A 14,026-nucleotide genomic window follows, 5' to 3' on the forward strand; every position below is an offset into this window, starting at 1 on the left:
AAGAGAACCCAAAGTACCTCCATAGAGTAACGCATTATTTTTTTTTTTAGGTTTCTCTGAAAGTGAATTTGACCACCTTAGAGGTATTGTTGGCTGTGTCAAATACAAGAATAAATCCAGGGACTTGGCTTAAGTTAATAAAATATGCAGCTACAATGTGAAAACTAAGTTATTCAAGTTATTCAGACATCCTCAAAATGCATGATTATCCTCAGAATCATCAACAGATTTCTTTGATAATTTCTAATACTCCTAATTCTATTTAGGGATTGCTAGAAAAATACTACATAGGTTAAAAAAAAAAATCATTTTTGGTATGGACAGATAGAGATGAGATTTTTAAAGTGTTCTGGGCTTTCAACATGTTTCTTTTTTTCACTACATGTATTAAAATTAAAGTTTTAATTTGTTCTTCCTGCCTTCTTCAGATAGATACCAAATGAACTCGTAAACTCTGGGGAAAATCATACCTCTCTCTAACAAGCTTTCCTATGTTTTGGAATGAATGTGGTGGCTGAGATGAAGCATGTGTACAATAAGGTCCCAGTCACAGTCTAGCTTGTGTTTTCAGCCCTTTCAAAGCTGCTCCCTTGCTGTCCCAGGAGCAGGATAGAGAGGCAGCAGAGGCAGCGGGAGAGCAGCGTTCTGAGATGTGGATGTAAGTTGGCAGGTGAAAAACAATCAGCTGTGCACTCACTCCTGCTCTTTGCTGGGGCCCTGTGTGGTCAGAGCTGGTTCAGGGAGGACTGCAGGTGGGCAGAAAGCACCAGCTGAATCCAGGAGTCTCTGCAAAACCTTGAGAGTGGGTTTCCTAGACTTGGCACAGCAGCTTTTTCATATGTGCTCTACAAGCTGAAGTGCAAAACTCTTAGGTACTTTGTGCTTCTGAATGGTCAGGGTTCATCCTCTGACTCTAGGGGAAACATCTGTGATGAATCTGTACATTCATAAAGTTATTTGCAATGCCCTCAAGAAGTAATGGGATAATCTTCTGTGCTTAAAGGCAGAGATTCAGTGAATGAGTGTCTGAAAAACAAGGCTTTTAAACACCTGAGCTACTACTGCAGATAACTAAAACATACAGCCATTTTCTTCGTTATATGAATATTTGAATACTTTGCAGAAGGATATTATTGAGAAATATGCCCTAATCTGAGTGCATTTTATTGCAATGAAAAGCTTTAAAAAATCTACAGTCTGCTTCAGAGTTTTCTTGAATAGAAGTAAAGAAGAACATAATAGTCTCAGAGAGATAAAAAGATACACCTGCTTGCTTCATTGATGGTTGTTGGGGTTTTTAGCATTTTTTTATTCACTAATTAAAATGAAAAAGCCTTCTGTCTTTCCAGATATTTCATGTTTTGCATTGTATGCATTTAGGAATAGGAACTCCTTGCACCCACTGACCAACAGGCTGTCTGGGAGTCATCAAAGCAGAACACAAAAAAGCTGAGCTGACCCATATCCAGTTTGCTCTACCAGTGTGATTTAGATTGCAAATATTTCCCCCATTCCCAGTAGAAGAAACTATGCAGCATGTATACACAGTCACTGAACCTAGTCTTTGCTGTGTCTCAGTCTCTTCTCTATGTACATCTCTTTTTGTCTCAGGGAAACATATTCATTGATATATGGTTTAGTGAGCATGATGGAATTTGGTTGAAGGTCAGACTTGATGATATTGGAGGTCTTTTCCAACTTTAATGATTCTATGATTCTATGGAACAGGGAAGGCCTCTCCTCAACTCTCATTTAATTTCCATAATTTGCAAAACATTGCAAATTCATGTTACAGCAAACTATTTTCTAAGCTTTTTTCACCACTGGCAAGCCTAAGTGAAATTCTGATAGCAAGGCAATGTTATACCTTGTGCAGGTGTTGGTGATGCAATGTAGAGAATCAATATTGGCCACAAAAAACCAGCTAAGTTTAATTTTTCAGCTTGAAACCCTGATGAATAATGAGTCTTTTCTTTTGCAGTAGCAGGCTCAGTGTCCTCTGCAGCTCACATAATGGCCTTCCTCCTCTCCCTCTCTGCCTGGCCGCAGGAGGAGGAGAATTGGTAACACTAATCTTTGAATCTCTGTTAATTAGTAACCAGTTTTGTGTCACAGGAACCAAATGTCTTTAAGAAACTCTCAAGAGAAATGAATATGACCCATGTGTACTTGGAGACCAGTTCTGTACATGAAAGGCTCCTGCAGGTGCTGCCAGGCATGTGGGTGCCAGCAGCCAAGGGTCACATTACACCACTCTGAAAAGAAGGAAAGAGAAGAAGACAAAGAAAAAAAAGACATATTACAAATACACTGTCACAAAAATAATGTTTCCCTTCCTGTAAAAAATGACTGTGGAATGAAACTGGTTTAGAAGGAAGGCCTGGAGGCTTATTCATTAGATGGGTTTTGGCACAGAAATCTTGGTCCAGGTACAAGAATACCCAAACCCTTCTGTGAAAGAAGCACCAGCCTGGGGCAGCCACTGCCTCCACATTACCACTTGTGAGTAATGTCTTCATGGCTTCCTGGGCAAAAGCTCTCCCTTTGACCCTGGGGACAGGGCCTTTTCTCTGGCCACACAGAAATGCAGGTACATGAAATCACCTTTCCTCTTGACTACTAGGCAATCTGGTAACAGTCTGCCCCGCAAGAAACCAGAAACTTGCAAGCTCTGAACACATTTCTGAGACAAATTACCTGGCTTTTCAGTTTTACAGAAAAAAATCCTCATCATGATTTCCATCTTGCAGGAAGTATTGCTTTTAATTGTGACTTGAAGTACCTGAAAGAGAATGTTGGAATTCCCTAGGAGACAGAATTTTTGTGCTTATTCAACTTTGCTGTTCATGCTCCAGCTTCAGTTCTGCAGCAACTGAGGCAGAGAAATTGCAGAGAATAACCTTTGACATTGCGCATTTCATTCATACCAGAAGAACATTGTTATGTGCAGACACTGAAAGAAAAACACCGGTAAGTAAAGAGCAGGTGACTAAGCAGCTAATTACATCACGATGCATGCAAGAGATGGATCTTTATTAAATTCACCATGTTGTCATTTTTTTCTGACATTGCTTCATCCCTTCTGATTGCTGGTCTTCTCCACTTTAACATTTTAGCTTGGGCATATTTTTTGTTTTTTGAATGGTTCTTTAAAAGCACATTCTAAAGGAATTTTAAGCCATCCCATTAGGATACAAAGAAAATGGGAGACAAACGTAGGGACATAATAATGCATGCCTCTAAATTAAGAGCTGCATTTGTGTTAAGTACTGCTCAAGAGTTTGTTTTCAAAACTCATGGTTGTGGTTTTTATGGTGGAAAAATGATTGGGGAGAAAAAAAAAAAAAGTGGTACCTAATAGTACCTAATAGAGTAGCACCTAAATTGCAAAGGGGAAAAAATTCTCTTATCATGAAGTTTCCAGATGGCAACAAGAGTGCTGGTGTCCGGATGAAATGATGGTACAGTCTCCAGAACGTGAAGAGCTCAGCACATAACTATGCTGAGTCTAAACACAAACAGACTGGTTTTATAAAGGAATTCTGAAATAGGGGACATCTTCATTGTTTTGCAAAATCAAGTAAATGTGCAATATATAACTTTATATCCAATAAAGCCTGACTAACAGAAAATGTTCTTTTGAGAGATGATGTGAGACTTCTGAGATGTATCATAGATAAATTGGTTTCAACTGCCTGGTATGAGTTTACTGCTGTTTTTGTATTCATCTAAGCATGACTTTTATGTTCAGTGGAAAGGGGGAGTGTTAATTATTTATGCTGCTATAAATCTTTAATTGCTCTGGTGTCTGTAGTTGCTTTATCATTTGGAGCAGTGGAATAGCTCTTGCTATGGCAGACAAAAAATGGGATGTGACTGAAATGAAAGCTGTTCATCACTGCCTTGTATGGGAGTAGTCTTGCTTTAGTGGGCCTATGATACCTCCAGTAACAAGCAGTCACTTTGTAAGCAAGCAGGGTGTGTGCACAGACTATTTGCCATTCACTAAAATAATACATCCTGAATATGGATAGCATTGTGTATGATTTATTGTGTGTCCCCTAGTACCTGCAAAGACACATCTCACATCCCATGAAGACCCTAAGACTAGGCAGAACATCATTCAAACAATCTGTCCTGGTTCAGGGAGAGTATCTGTGCACTTAGTGTCAGACCCATAAGTAACTGCCTTGTTGCACCAGGGCATGTCTTGGTGTTTGGGGATTTTTCAGCCCAATAGGATTTTTTTTTTTTTTGTATAGGATTTAGATATCATCACCTTCATCAGAATAAATGGCGAGTGAGATGAAAATAACAGGCAGAAAAGGGTAGCAAGCTTTTTGACTTGGCTTTTATTTTGTAACTGTAAATGCACAGCCTGGCTGGGGGCCTGCATAATTCATGCTGCCTATAGCTAAAGATAATCAGGGAAACAAAGACAGAACACAGCATATTCATACTCTCATTTATACAAAGTTGTTGGCCCTGTTAGTGTGAAATTAGATCTGCCATATCCCAGGTGGTTCTCTCCTGTCCTGTGTTACCCTTTTTCTCACCACTTTGCAATAATTCTTCTGTCTTGCTCTTCCAGTATTTTGCTATTTATTAAGAATAACCCCCTTTTCTTCAGAGTAGGGCATCTGCTCAGATCAGCCTTAGCTTCTTTCATCTTTTTGTGAACAAAAAGACTGTGTGGAGCTTCCTTCATGGGCATAAGCATTTCTCTGACTCAGAACCACTTTGACATGGCTCGGGACAAGAGAGCCATAACTATTACAGAAATTGGTTTTCTTTTCTACAACAGACTTGTGTTGACCCATGAGATAATGTTTGCCTATATGCCAGAAACACCTCAGGATCTAGCATTTTTCTTTGTTTGGAAAGAAAATATTATGTTTTCTAGCTTAGACTGTGATACTCTGACAATTTAGACTGTGTTAGTGTGATTTATCCTCCGACAGTAACAATATATGAAACTGTATAAAACTAACAACTGTTCTTTATAGGGACTCAGACATTCTACATTTTTTCCCTTCTTTTCTTTTGCTTCAAAATGATAGCAAAGTGCTGGAATAGACTGGTTGGGGAATGGCTGCAAGTACCAGGAGGTCACTGAGAATACCCTAGGGAAAGGCTCTGAGGAAGCACCTCATGTACCAGATGCCTGCCCTGCCCTAGGAAGCAGGAACAATCAGTGATGTGTTCAGCTTCCTTCCAAAGTTTTTTCTGTTAGTTGAATCTGTATGTCGCCTTTCTCTCCTCTGTTCTGGGACTTGGAATTGAAGATGAATTCGCAGATTGGGATGTGAAAGAGACAGCTGTCTGATCAGCAGCTGAACCTTGCAGTTGTACCTTACATGCAGATTGTGGTGGCTTTGAGACATCCATCAAAGTGAGTTCATCACTCTCAGGTGCACTTTGTTGTGGCACTGCTGGCTTGGCTTAGTTTAAATATAAAATACTGTAAAAGCAGATTTTTAATGGCTTACAAGTGGAACCACTAACTGAGCTAAAATCTGTGGCAGACACTGGACACTGTTATCTCACTTTACTGAAGTGCATGAACTCTGATAAACTTTAGCTGAGTTTTTATTTAACTACTATCCTGGTGCTGGTCAGGACAGTTAATTTTTTTGCAGTGGCAAGGACCCAGAGGTCATTCTATACCTCCTCACATCACTACCTGGGGTAGGGAAAAGGGACTCTCTTGGGACTCTCCTCTGGGGAGAAGGGGCTCTGGTCTAGTCAAATCTGGCAGAGAGAATCATCTGGTTTTGTCTATTGGTCGGGGGGGTGGGGGGAATATTCCATGTGAATTGCTTCTTTCTAGTACCCTCTGTCATTGGTATCATTGCTGTTGCTGTTCATTGTCTTACCTCATTTTTGTTTCCAGTAAATTGTTGTTATCTCAGCCCATTATCTTTGTCTTTTGTGCCCCCAATTCTCCTCTCCATCCCACTGCAGAGGAGAGTGGGAGGAGAAAGCAGGGGAGCAGAGTCTCAGTGGGGACACTAAACTGAGCAGCACCAGTCCTAAACCAGCCACTTATTTGCAATGCTGTTATTTATAACACCACTTAAGCCTGGAGTGCCATATCACTTTCAGGAGGTCTTTTGGCTGTCATCATCAGAACATCTTTCTTTATGGTTAGGGAAAGATGTTTAAAATCCTGCACTACATAAATAAGAGTTTGTTTCAGAGTGTAAGAGAAGAAGTATCTCTAGGGAAGATCTCATCTCTTCTTTGACAGATTCTCTAAACTAGCCTGTTTTATCCCTTAATTCTCCAGTGATCCTTCGTGATTCAATATTGCAGAAAAGTGGTTCCTCATTATTGTTGTAAAACCACACTTGAAATTATAATGGGAAAAGCTTCTTCAAGACCTTGAGAAAGAAAACTGAACATGTTAACTTAGAAAATGGACAAGTATTTGAATAGATAATTAGATGAATATGCATATGTTTTCTTCAGCTTTACTCATAAATATGTAATGTTCTATTTGCTAAAGATGTGATGCCTCTGTTTCCTCTGTTTGCTGTTTTGTATCAGTTTCCCAAGCAGGAGGAAGCACAGCTTTGCTTCATATTTTCACATTCCATAACCTGTTTATCACCAGCTTTTGTTTGTACTTTCCTTTCTTTCACTTTATTTTTACTGTCATCATCTGAAAAAACCCAATAAATTGGAAAATGATTGGTTTATAATTGATTCATGGCATCCTTCATTAAGGCACTAAAATCCAAGATACGTTACCATCTTTTTCTAACACGACTGCATAAATGGCTTAGTGCAAGTACTTTGTGGAGGACATATGCTTCAAAGTACAGTCTCACCTTTGCCTTAAAATTTAGCTGTCTAATATTTTTGGTTTTTTCTTTCAACAGTGTCTGAAGTCTGATTGTTAGAAACCATCTTACTCTGAAGTCATACCCTTGCTGCTCACACACAGGTCTTTATTCAAAAGGATGATCCCAGTTCAGGGCTCCCTGCTACAGCAGCAGCATGTTCCTTGAGCAGAGGCTACTTTTACTGTCTGGAGTAACAGAGGTAGCATGCTGAACCTGTGCAAGAGAGAAAGGAAAAAGGTCAAATTTCGTTACAGATTGTTAAGTCATTCTCTGAATCTTCACAGAACAATAGAATACCGAGTTGGAAGGGACTCACAAGGATCATTGAGTGCAGCTCCTGACCTTGCACAGGACAGCCCCAAATATCACACAGGGAACAGCATGTAGATGTTTGGTAATGGTCCAGTAGTGACCCTTGTCTCTTAAGGAGTATGGCTGGCTTCTTGAACATCCCTTATGTTTCCACAGGAATGTAGACAAACAGTAAATTTCAATTTTGACCTTGGTCTTGTGACTGAAATAGAAATAGAAGACACACAAATAATTGTCAAACTTACCAACACTGTAATTTTTGAGTGAAAAGGGGACTACTGTTCTACAGGGCAGGATCCAGTTCCCTTTGCTGGGAGATTAAACGGAACATTCCTGGCCAAAGTGAGCACAGTAGGAGCACTGGTCTTACATCTTGTCTGAATGAGTTCGGCTGAAAGCCAGATTTGTTCCTCGTGGTGTCTGTATTGTTGTGCTCATTCACAGCACTGAAAGGATCCCCGCTTTTGGGGCTTTTTGTCTGTGTGTTGGAAACATTCGTTTCTTTCAGTACCTAGACAATGTTATGTAACATCACATCAGCCTATGCAGCGTGGTGCAACATTGTGTAAGGCTATTACATTTGCCCCTTGGCATGACAGAAAATAAAAATGGGATTTAAGTTGCTCCCTTCATATTTGAAATATCCCAAGGCATATTTTTGAACTAAAATTCTAAATTACATGAAGAAAGGCTGAGTGGGTATTAGGTAACCAGGTACATCCTGGACATAACAACAGAGATAAAGGCTTCTACTTTATTTACAAATGGAGAATTTGTGAGCCAAGGCATATTTGTTGTGTTTGAAAGCTCCTCATGGACCTGACAGTACGATTTCTTTGAAGTTCATCACGCTATTTTGCACTATTACAATGGGAGTCGAAGTTATGGTCAGATCTGTGTATTTTTAGATATTTTCAATTCAATACATAACAATTTTTTGGATTCTGCTGAAATATTAATGCATTGTGTATGTATTACTTTCATAATTTGATATTATACATTTGAGAGCTATGAGTCATTTTTAGATGAAGTTTATTTATAACATCTTAGTCATAGGGCATAGTGCAATTATGCCAAGGAAATGAGGTAATAAATAGGAAGACTAAGTACTAACCAGCTCAATAAAGTCAAATTCAGTTTTGAAAGTACAATTCCTATCACCTCTGTCCTCCCAAATATTTCAGAGTAAAATTTCTACAGTAAGAACTGAGATGCATGAGCTATAAAATTTAGCAAATCTTTCCCCCTGTGTTTCTTCTTTACACTTTCTCTGCTGTTTTGGATAAATGCTTAAGTGTTTTCCTGGGGTCTGGGTAACTGGCTCTAAGTGGCCCTCCCTGCATGGTGGTTGGACAAGATGATCCCCAGAATTCCCTTCCAATCCCAGCCATTCTATAATTCCAGGAATAATCTGTATGTGTTTATTGTTCTTGCCAATGATTTTCAAAACACTGCTACCCCATTACTATTTCAGAAATGTTGCTGCAGCTGTCAGCCTTGACTAAAGTTGGTGAGCTGCTTGGAAGCATTTGTAAGGACTCTCACAGTTAATGGCACTGGAACATTTATCTCAATTCCTAGAAAGTAGAGTCACAAGAATATATAACATAAAAACATTAAAACTGTTACAAAGGTATAAGACAAAGGATCCATCTAGTCCTTTATCTTTTCTGCAACACTGGACATAAGTACTTCAGAAACATCAATAACAAGATAAACTTCTTTGATAGAGCCTCCAGAATAAAAGGTATCTTTTCTATGTTTTCTATCACAGCCAGTTTCCTGGAGAACTCAGTTGATCTGTAGTCTGACTTCTTTGGGCAGTGAATTTCATAGTTCTAGCACCTGCTGCACAAAAAGCCAGCTCTTGTTTTACCTTGCTTTACCTTGCTCCCACCATCTTCATGTGATGGGCCCTCAATTTTTGCTGAGAAAATCCTGATGCCTCTTCACTCCCTCCAAGGCACTTGTAACATTGTCGTGTTGTCCTTGTCACTTGTTGTCATGAGTTCTCTCTTCCCCAAGCTGAAGGGGCCCAGCCTACTCAGACATACTTGTGCCAGACCAATTACCTATCTTAGAAAGTACTTGTTGTCCACTATAAATTTTTTTGATTATTAAGAAAAAAAAAGTGACACAAAGAGTGACTGAAAAAAAGAGGGAAATGGAAATGAATCTCATCCTCACACTGGCCTGGGCATGTGTTCCTCAGTGACAAAATTAATTACATGTCTTAGTGCAGTATGTCTGTCTTTCAGACATTCCTTGCACTATTTGAAAATACGGCTGCAAATGTTTTCTGTGGCATAGAAACAATTTAAAGCTCAGCTTTTAAGTTAATGGGTCACTGATTTTGTGAAGGCTTTCCAAAGCTTCTGAGGCATGGCAATGTCTGGGATTTTACACTGAAAATCAAACCAACTTTTCAATATGACATAACTGGTTGTGCTACACGAACATAGCTGGGAGGAATAAAAGTAAGATTCTATCAAAAGCTGTCTCAATGGATACAAATGCACAGGACAAACAGCTTATTTCTTCCTTGAACTCATTGGATTAAATACATTGGATTAAATAAAGCACATGTAATCAAGAATAACTTGAATATTTTGTTTCAGTTTATCCTGGAGTACTACAGTAAGTGATTTGAAAGATATGCTCTTCCATAAACTGCATCTGTAGTGATTTGATCAGGATCTGGCCATGAGTATGCTTTTGCCACTGAGAGCACAAAGCTTTGTCTTGGATGACGACACATGGAAACTGACTAACATACTCTGATATTCACTCTAGCACTGGTTAACATAAAGAACAGCACTAAATGCAGTCATTAGACACAATTCAGACAGCTGAATGCCCAGTTTTGTTCAATAAAAGTGATGTATTAATAAAAGGAAGTTGCTTTTTATGTATGTATACCCTCACTAATTTTGTACCTATGCTGGTTTGCTTCCAAGTCTTTTGGATGAGCATTATAAGCAATAACATTGTAGTTATTGATGTCCTAGTGCCACCCATTAGTGCCACAGATATTACAGGGACAAGGTCTCTTAGAGTTTATATGGAGACAAATCAACAACATAAATAGGAAAGAAGGAGTGTGAAGGACAAGATAATGGTTATAATAAAAATCTCCCACGGTTCTATAATGCACAAGCATACATAATTCATATGCATTTTTTTCTAGGTCCTACAATAATGTCTTTGGTGGTTCTTTTTTCACACTGATGAAATTCCACTGATGAAGCAATGGATACTTTATAGGAGGGACACTAATAAGAGAAGCTAAGTCCAGCATATTTCAGGATGGCAAAGAATTTGGAATTTGAACTATTTCTTTTAGATATACAGAGCAGAGTTCAAGGCTTTCCTGCATATAAGGTGACTGATATAACTTAGAATGGATTTTAATTTTTTTTTTAATTAAGAAGCAATTTTAGTGAAAAATACTGATTTTCTTCCAGAGTGCTTGGGAACATGCCTGTTAAAAGGGGGACAGAGCAATATTTTAGTAAGCTTCCTTGCTCTGTCTAGTTAAACTCTTCAAAGATTTCTGAGGAACAAAGAGAGGGACTAACTTTATTTGAAGGAAACATTTGATACAGTTGCCAGAACACTGAATAATATCATTACAATTGACAGAATGTGTCAATTAAGGATTTTAGTATGATCTGCTGTACTTCTGTGTCACAAAATTATCACCTCTCTCCCTAAAGAGTCCACAAGATTTTATTCACTGGGGCTGATTATTTGTCATGCTGATTATTTTAGAGTGCTGCTGCACATCCATGACTCACTGCTTTGGAATGAAAAAATTCATTTTATACAAGAGAGCCACTGTCCAAAGTGATCTGGCAAAAAGGTAATGTGATGTTTCTGTGTAACAAATTGGTGCAAGACCTAATTAATGGAGTGCCTTGATATCATTTATCACATGAAGTCCTGAATCATAAGGACAAGAAGATGTCCAGATGAGGCCTGAAGAACAGACAGATTCACTGATGAGCTACAAAACACCTTCCAGTTCTTCCTACCTGAACAGGAAGATCAGTCATATCAAGGCATAGGAGATTAAATGTAGAGAATATTATTGTGGTGTGGTGACTTGACCTTGTCTGGATGCCAGATGCCTCTCTCCACACAGTTTGTTTTCTCACTTCCTCTTAAGAAGTCAGGGAGAGAAAATAAGATGGGCAAGCTCATGGGTTGGCATAAAGGCAATTTAAAGAGAAAATAATGAGCGGCACATGGAAGCAGAGCAAAATGAGGAGATGAATTCTCTATTCCCATCAGCAGGCAATGTCCAGCCACTTCCTGCAAAGCAGGACCTCAGCACATGCACTGCTTACTTTGGAAGACAAATGCTTTAACTCCCCCCTCCCCCAGCTCAATGCCCTTTCTCTCAACTTCTGTTGCCAAGCATGACACCACATGGTATGGAATATCCCTTTGGTCAGTTGGGGTCAGCTGTCCTGACTAGTTCCCCTTCCAACATTTTGCCCACCTCCAGCCTATTGGCCTTTGTTGGGAAAGGCTGGAGTGACTCTGCAGGTACTGCTGAGCAATAGCCAAAATACCAGGGTGGTATCAACACCACTCTAACCAGAGATGCAAGGCACTGCTCTGTGCAAGGAAAGCTAACTCCATCCTGGCCAGATCCTGTACAATCACAAAAATGTAAATGCACACCTATTTTACACCAATGATGTACCATGGTTATTTGGAAAACTAGATATGAATTCAGATCAGACTGGTTTCAATGGTTACAATCTCTGTTCCCAATCACAAAAAACAAACCCAAACCCAAAAAACCCAAAAGAACCCATATATATATATATATATATATATATATATATAATTGGCAGTTAAATTTCTTTGAAAACTAGTTTGCTAAATTAATTCCACCCTGGCTTTGAGGCCCTGGGGCCAATGGACCATATCATGTGTTATATTCAAATGGGTCTTGTCTCAAGATGTTTTTGCTACTGTCCCCCTCAGTACAGAAAAGTGATGAAGCAACCACTCAGTACAGGGAATGTGCCTGCAAGGCCTGAAAGAGAAGGCAGGTTTTTAAAACACTGTTTACACTTAACCTGTCTTGGACAGCGTGAACTCTCCTCCTCCTTCAGTGTATCTGACAGCTTCCTCTAACAAATTCATTCTACTTAGGCTCATAAACAGGTTCAACTCTGCATGTGTTCCATTAGGGATATTGCACAACACTTTCTCAAGCTTTAGAAGGGCTGCTAAGCTTTAAGCAAAATAAGCTGGTTAATTAATATTGGACTATCACGGATTACTACAGTTATGATCCGTGTTATTGCAAAGGGTTTTATAATGAGAGAACATTCTTTAACCTGATATTGGTTTAATCATGTATTCCCAAGAAATACATTTCTCAGCACTAGTAGATTTTAGATTTATATGTTGATTTAATTTAAATATTGAAAGCATACTCTTTTCCTTAAGTTAATTCTGATCATGTGAACAGCAATCTGCTGATAGGACGTACTGTTAAGAATATCAATGAGAAATGTATTTGATGTTCGGCTTTTCCCATATCAAAAGAACTAAAAAGCTCATGAAAAGGATATACTTATGAAAAACAAAATGCATTTAGCAAAACAAATCATACTAGAAAATACAGAGCACCAACTGTAGTAGAGCATGGAAAACCATGACAGAGATAAACAAAGAGCTACTTATGAGCTGTCATTAGTGCTGGAGAGTGGGAGAGAAGTGCAGCCACATTCTCCTGGTTTTTACACTCATTTTTATTCAGTAGCTTTATATTTTGGTGACAAAGTTCCCCAACCGTTTTAGTTATTCTGATGTGACTCAGCTAAGGCATGCATTTTAAAGAAGATTTGATAATATAAACTCTTGTCAGCTGTGGTACAGATACACATGGGTGCACTGTCTGACATCTCTTGCCTTGCTGTAATTCCTCCCACAGTGGATGATCTCAGCTGCAGCTTGACTTCTGTCATTAAATGATCCATATATGCCTACTAAGGATGGCAGCTTACTCTTAGCAAGCTGCTAGTTTGATCAGATGATGCTATGTTGTTACAATTACACACAGAGAACACAATTTTTTTTAAATTCTACAAGCAATCCTTTAGAGAAAGGGCATTTGGGTATATCACAGTTGTGTTTAGGCTCCTTCTTTTTCCCTACAGCCCTAGTAAGACACTTAGTTAATGTGTAGATGGTTGAACTTCATGGATATGAAAAAAATCTGAACCTGGGGGCTAAATGGGCTAAAGGGAAGAGCAGTCTGAGCCTATTCACTGCATCAATAAGCTGCAATTGCTTTTTTGGTGGGAATAGAGGAGCTTCTCTCTAACTTCACTGCACTCCACTATGGGCAGCAGCCTCTGAGTCACTGCTTTGAAGAGATAGTGACTTATTTTAATTACCCTTAATGAACCTTACATTTGCAGGAATGAGTCATAGCCTAATGCAATTTCATAATAATTATATAAGAAGTATTTTAAAGTGATGCCTTGTAGCTTTGCCTATTTTATTCATTCTCCAGGGTGACTGGAGAACATGATTCATTTTAGATGAGCTAGTATATATTATTTACTAGTAATAATTACTTCTGTTATTTATAGACAGTGAGTGTGCATGGCTCTATGCAGATTGACATTATGATAAGGTTCATGAGCCCAAGGGCATGCAGCACACGGGTGCAGACATCAGAGTGATTAAAAATATGGTGGGTGAGATTGGTGCTAAGAAAAGCAGACAGAGCAGCTCTCTGAAGAGTGTGTTGCTTACCTTTTAATGAATAATGTGGGGTCAGGTTAAGTGCTTCCAGTCCTGCACAGGGGTAATGGCCAGGGGAGCACATGGAGCAG

The 14,026-nt window shown here is 39.0% G+C and overlaps 1 long non-coding RNA gene across 1 annotated transcript in view; it reads right to left on the bottom strand.

The window, feature by feature from the left end:
- Nucleotides 1-4,332: 4,332 nt before the first annotated feature.
- The window catches only part of LOC132325122 (uncharacterized), a 32,357-nt gene continuing 22,663 nt past the window's right edge, over nucleotides 4,333-14,026 (bottom strand). Inside the window, exons 2-3 of the long non-coding RNA XR_009485833.1 lie at nucleotides 7,165-7,362; nucleotides 4,333-7,061 (exon numbers count right to left, since the gene is read on the bottom strand). This is a non-coding gene — a long non-coding RNA (uncharacterized LOC132325122). The remainder of the gene's footprint in view (nucleotides 7,062-7,164; nucleotides 7,363-14,026) is intronic.

This window comes from Haemorhous mexicanus, chromosome 3, assembly GCF_027477595.1.
Source record: "Haemorhous mexicanus isolate bHaeMex1 chromosome 3, bHaeMex1.pri, whole genome shotgun sequence".
NCBI classification, from domain to species: Eukaryota; Metazoa; Chordata; class Aves; order Passeriformes; family Fringillidae; genus Haemorhous; species Haemorhous mexicanus.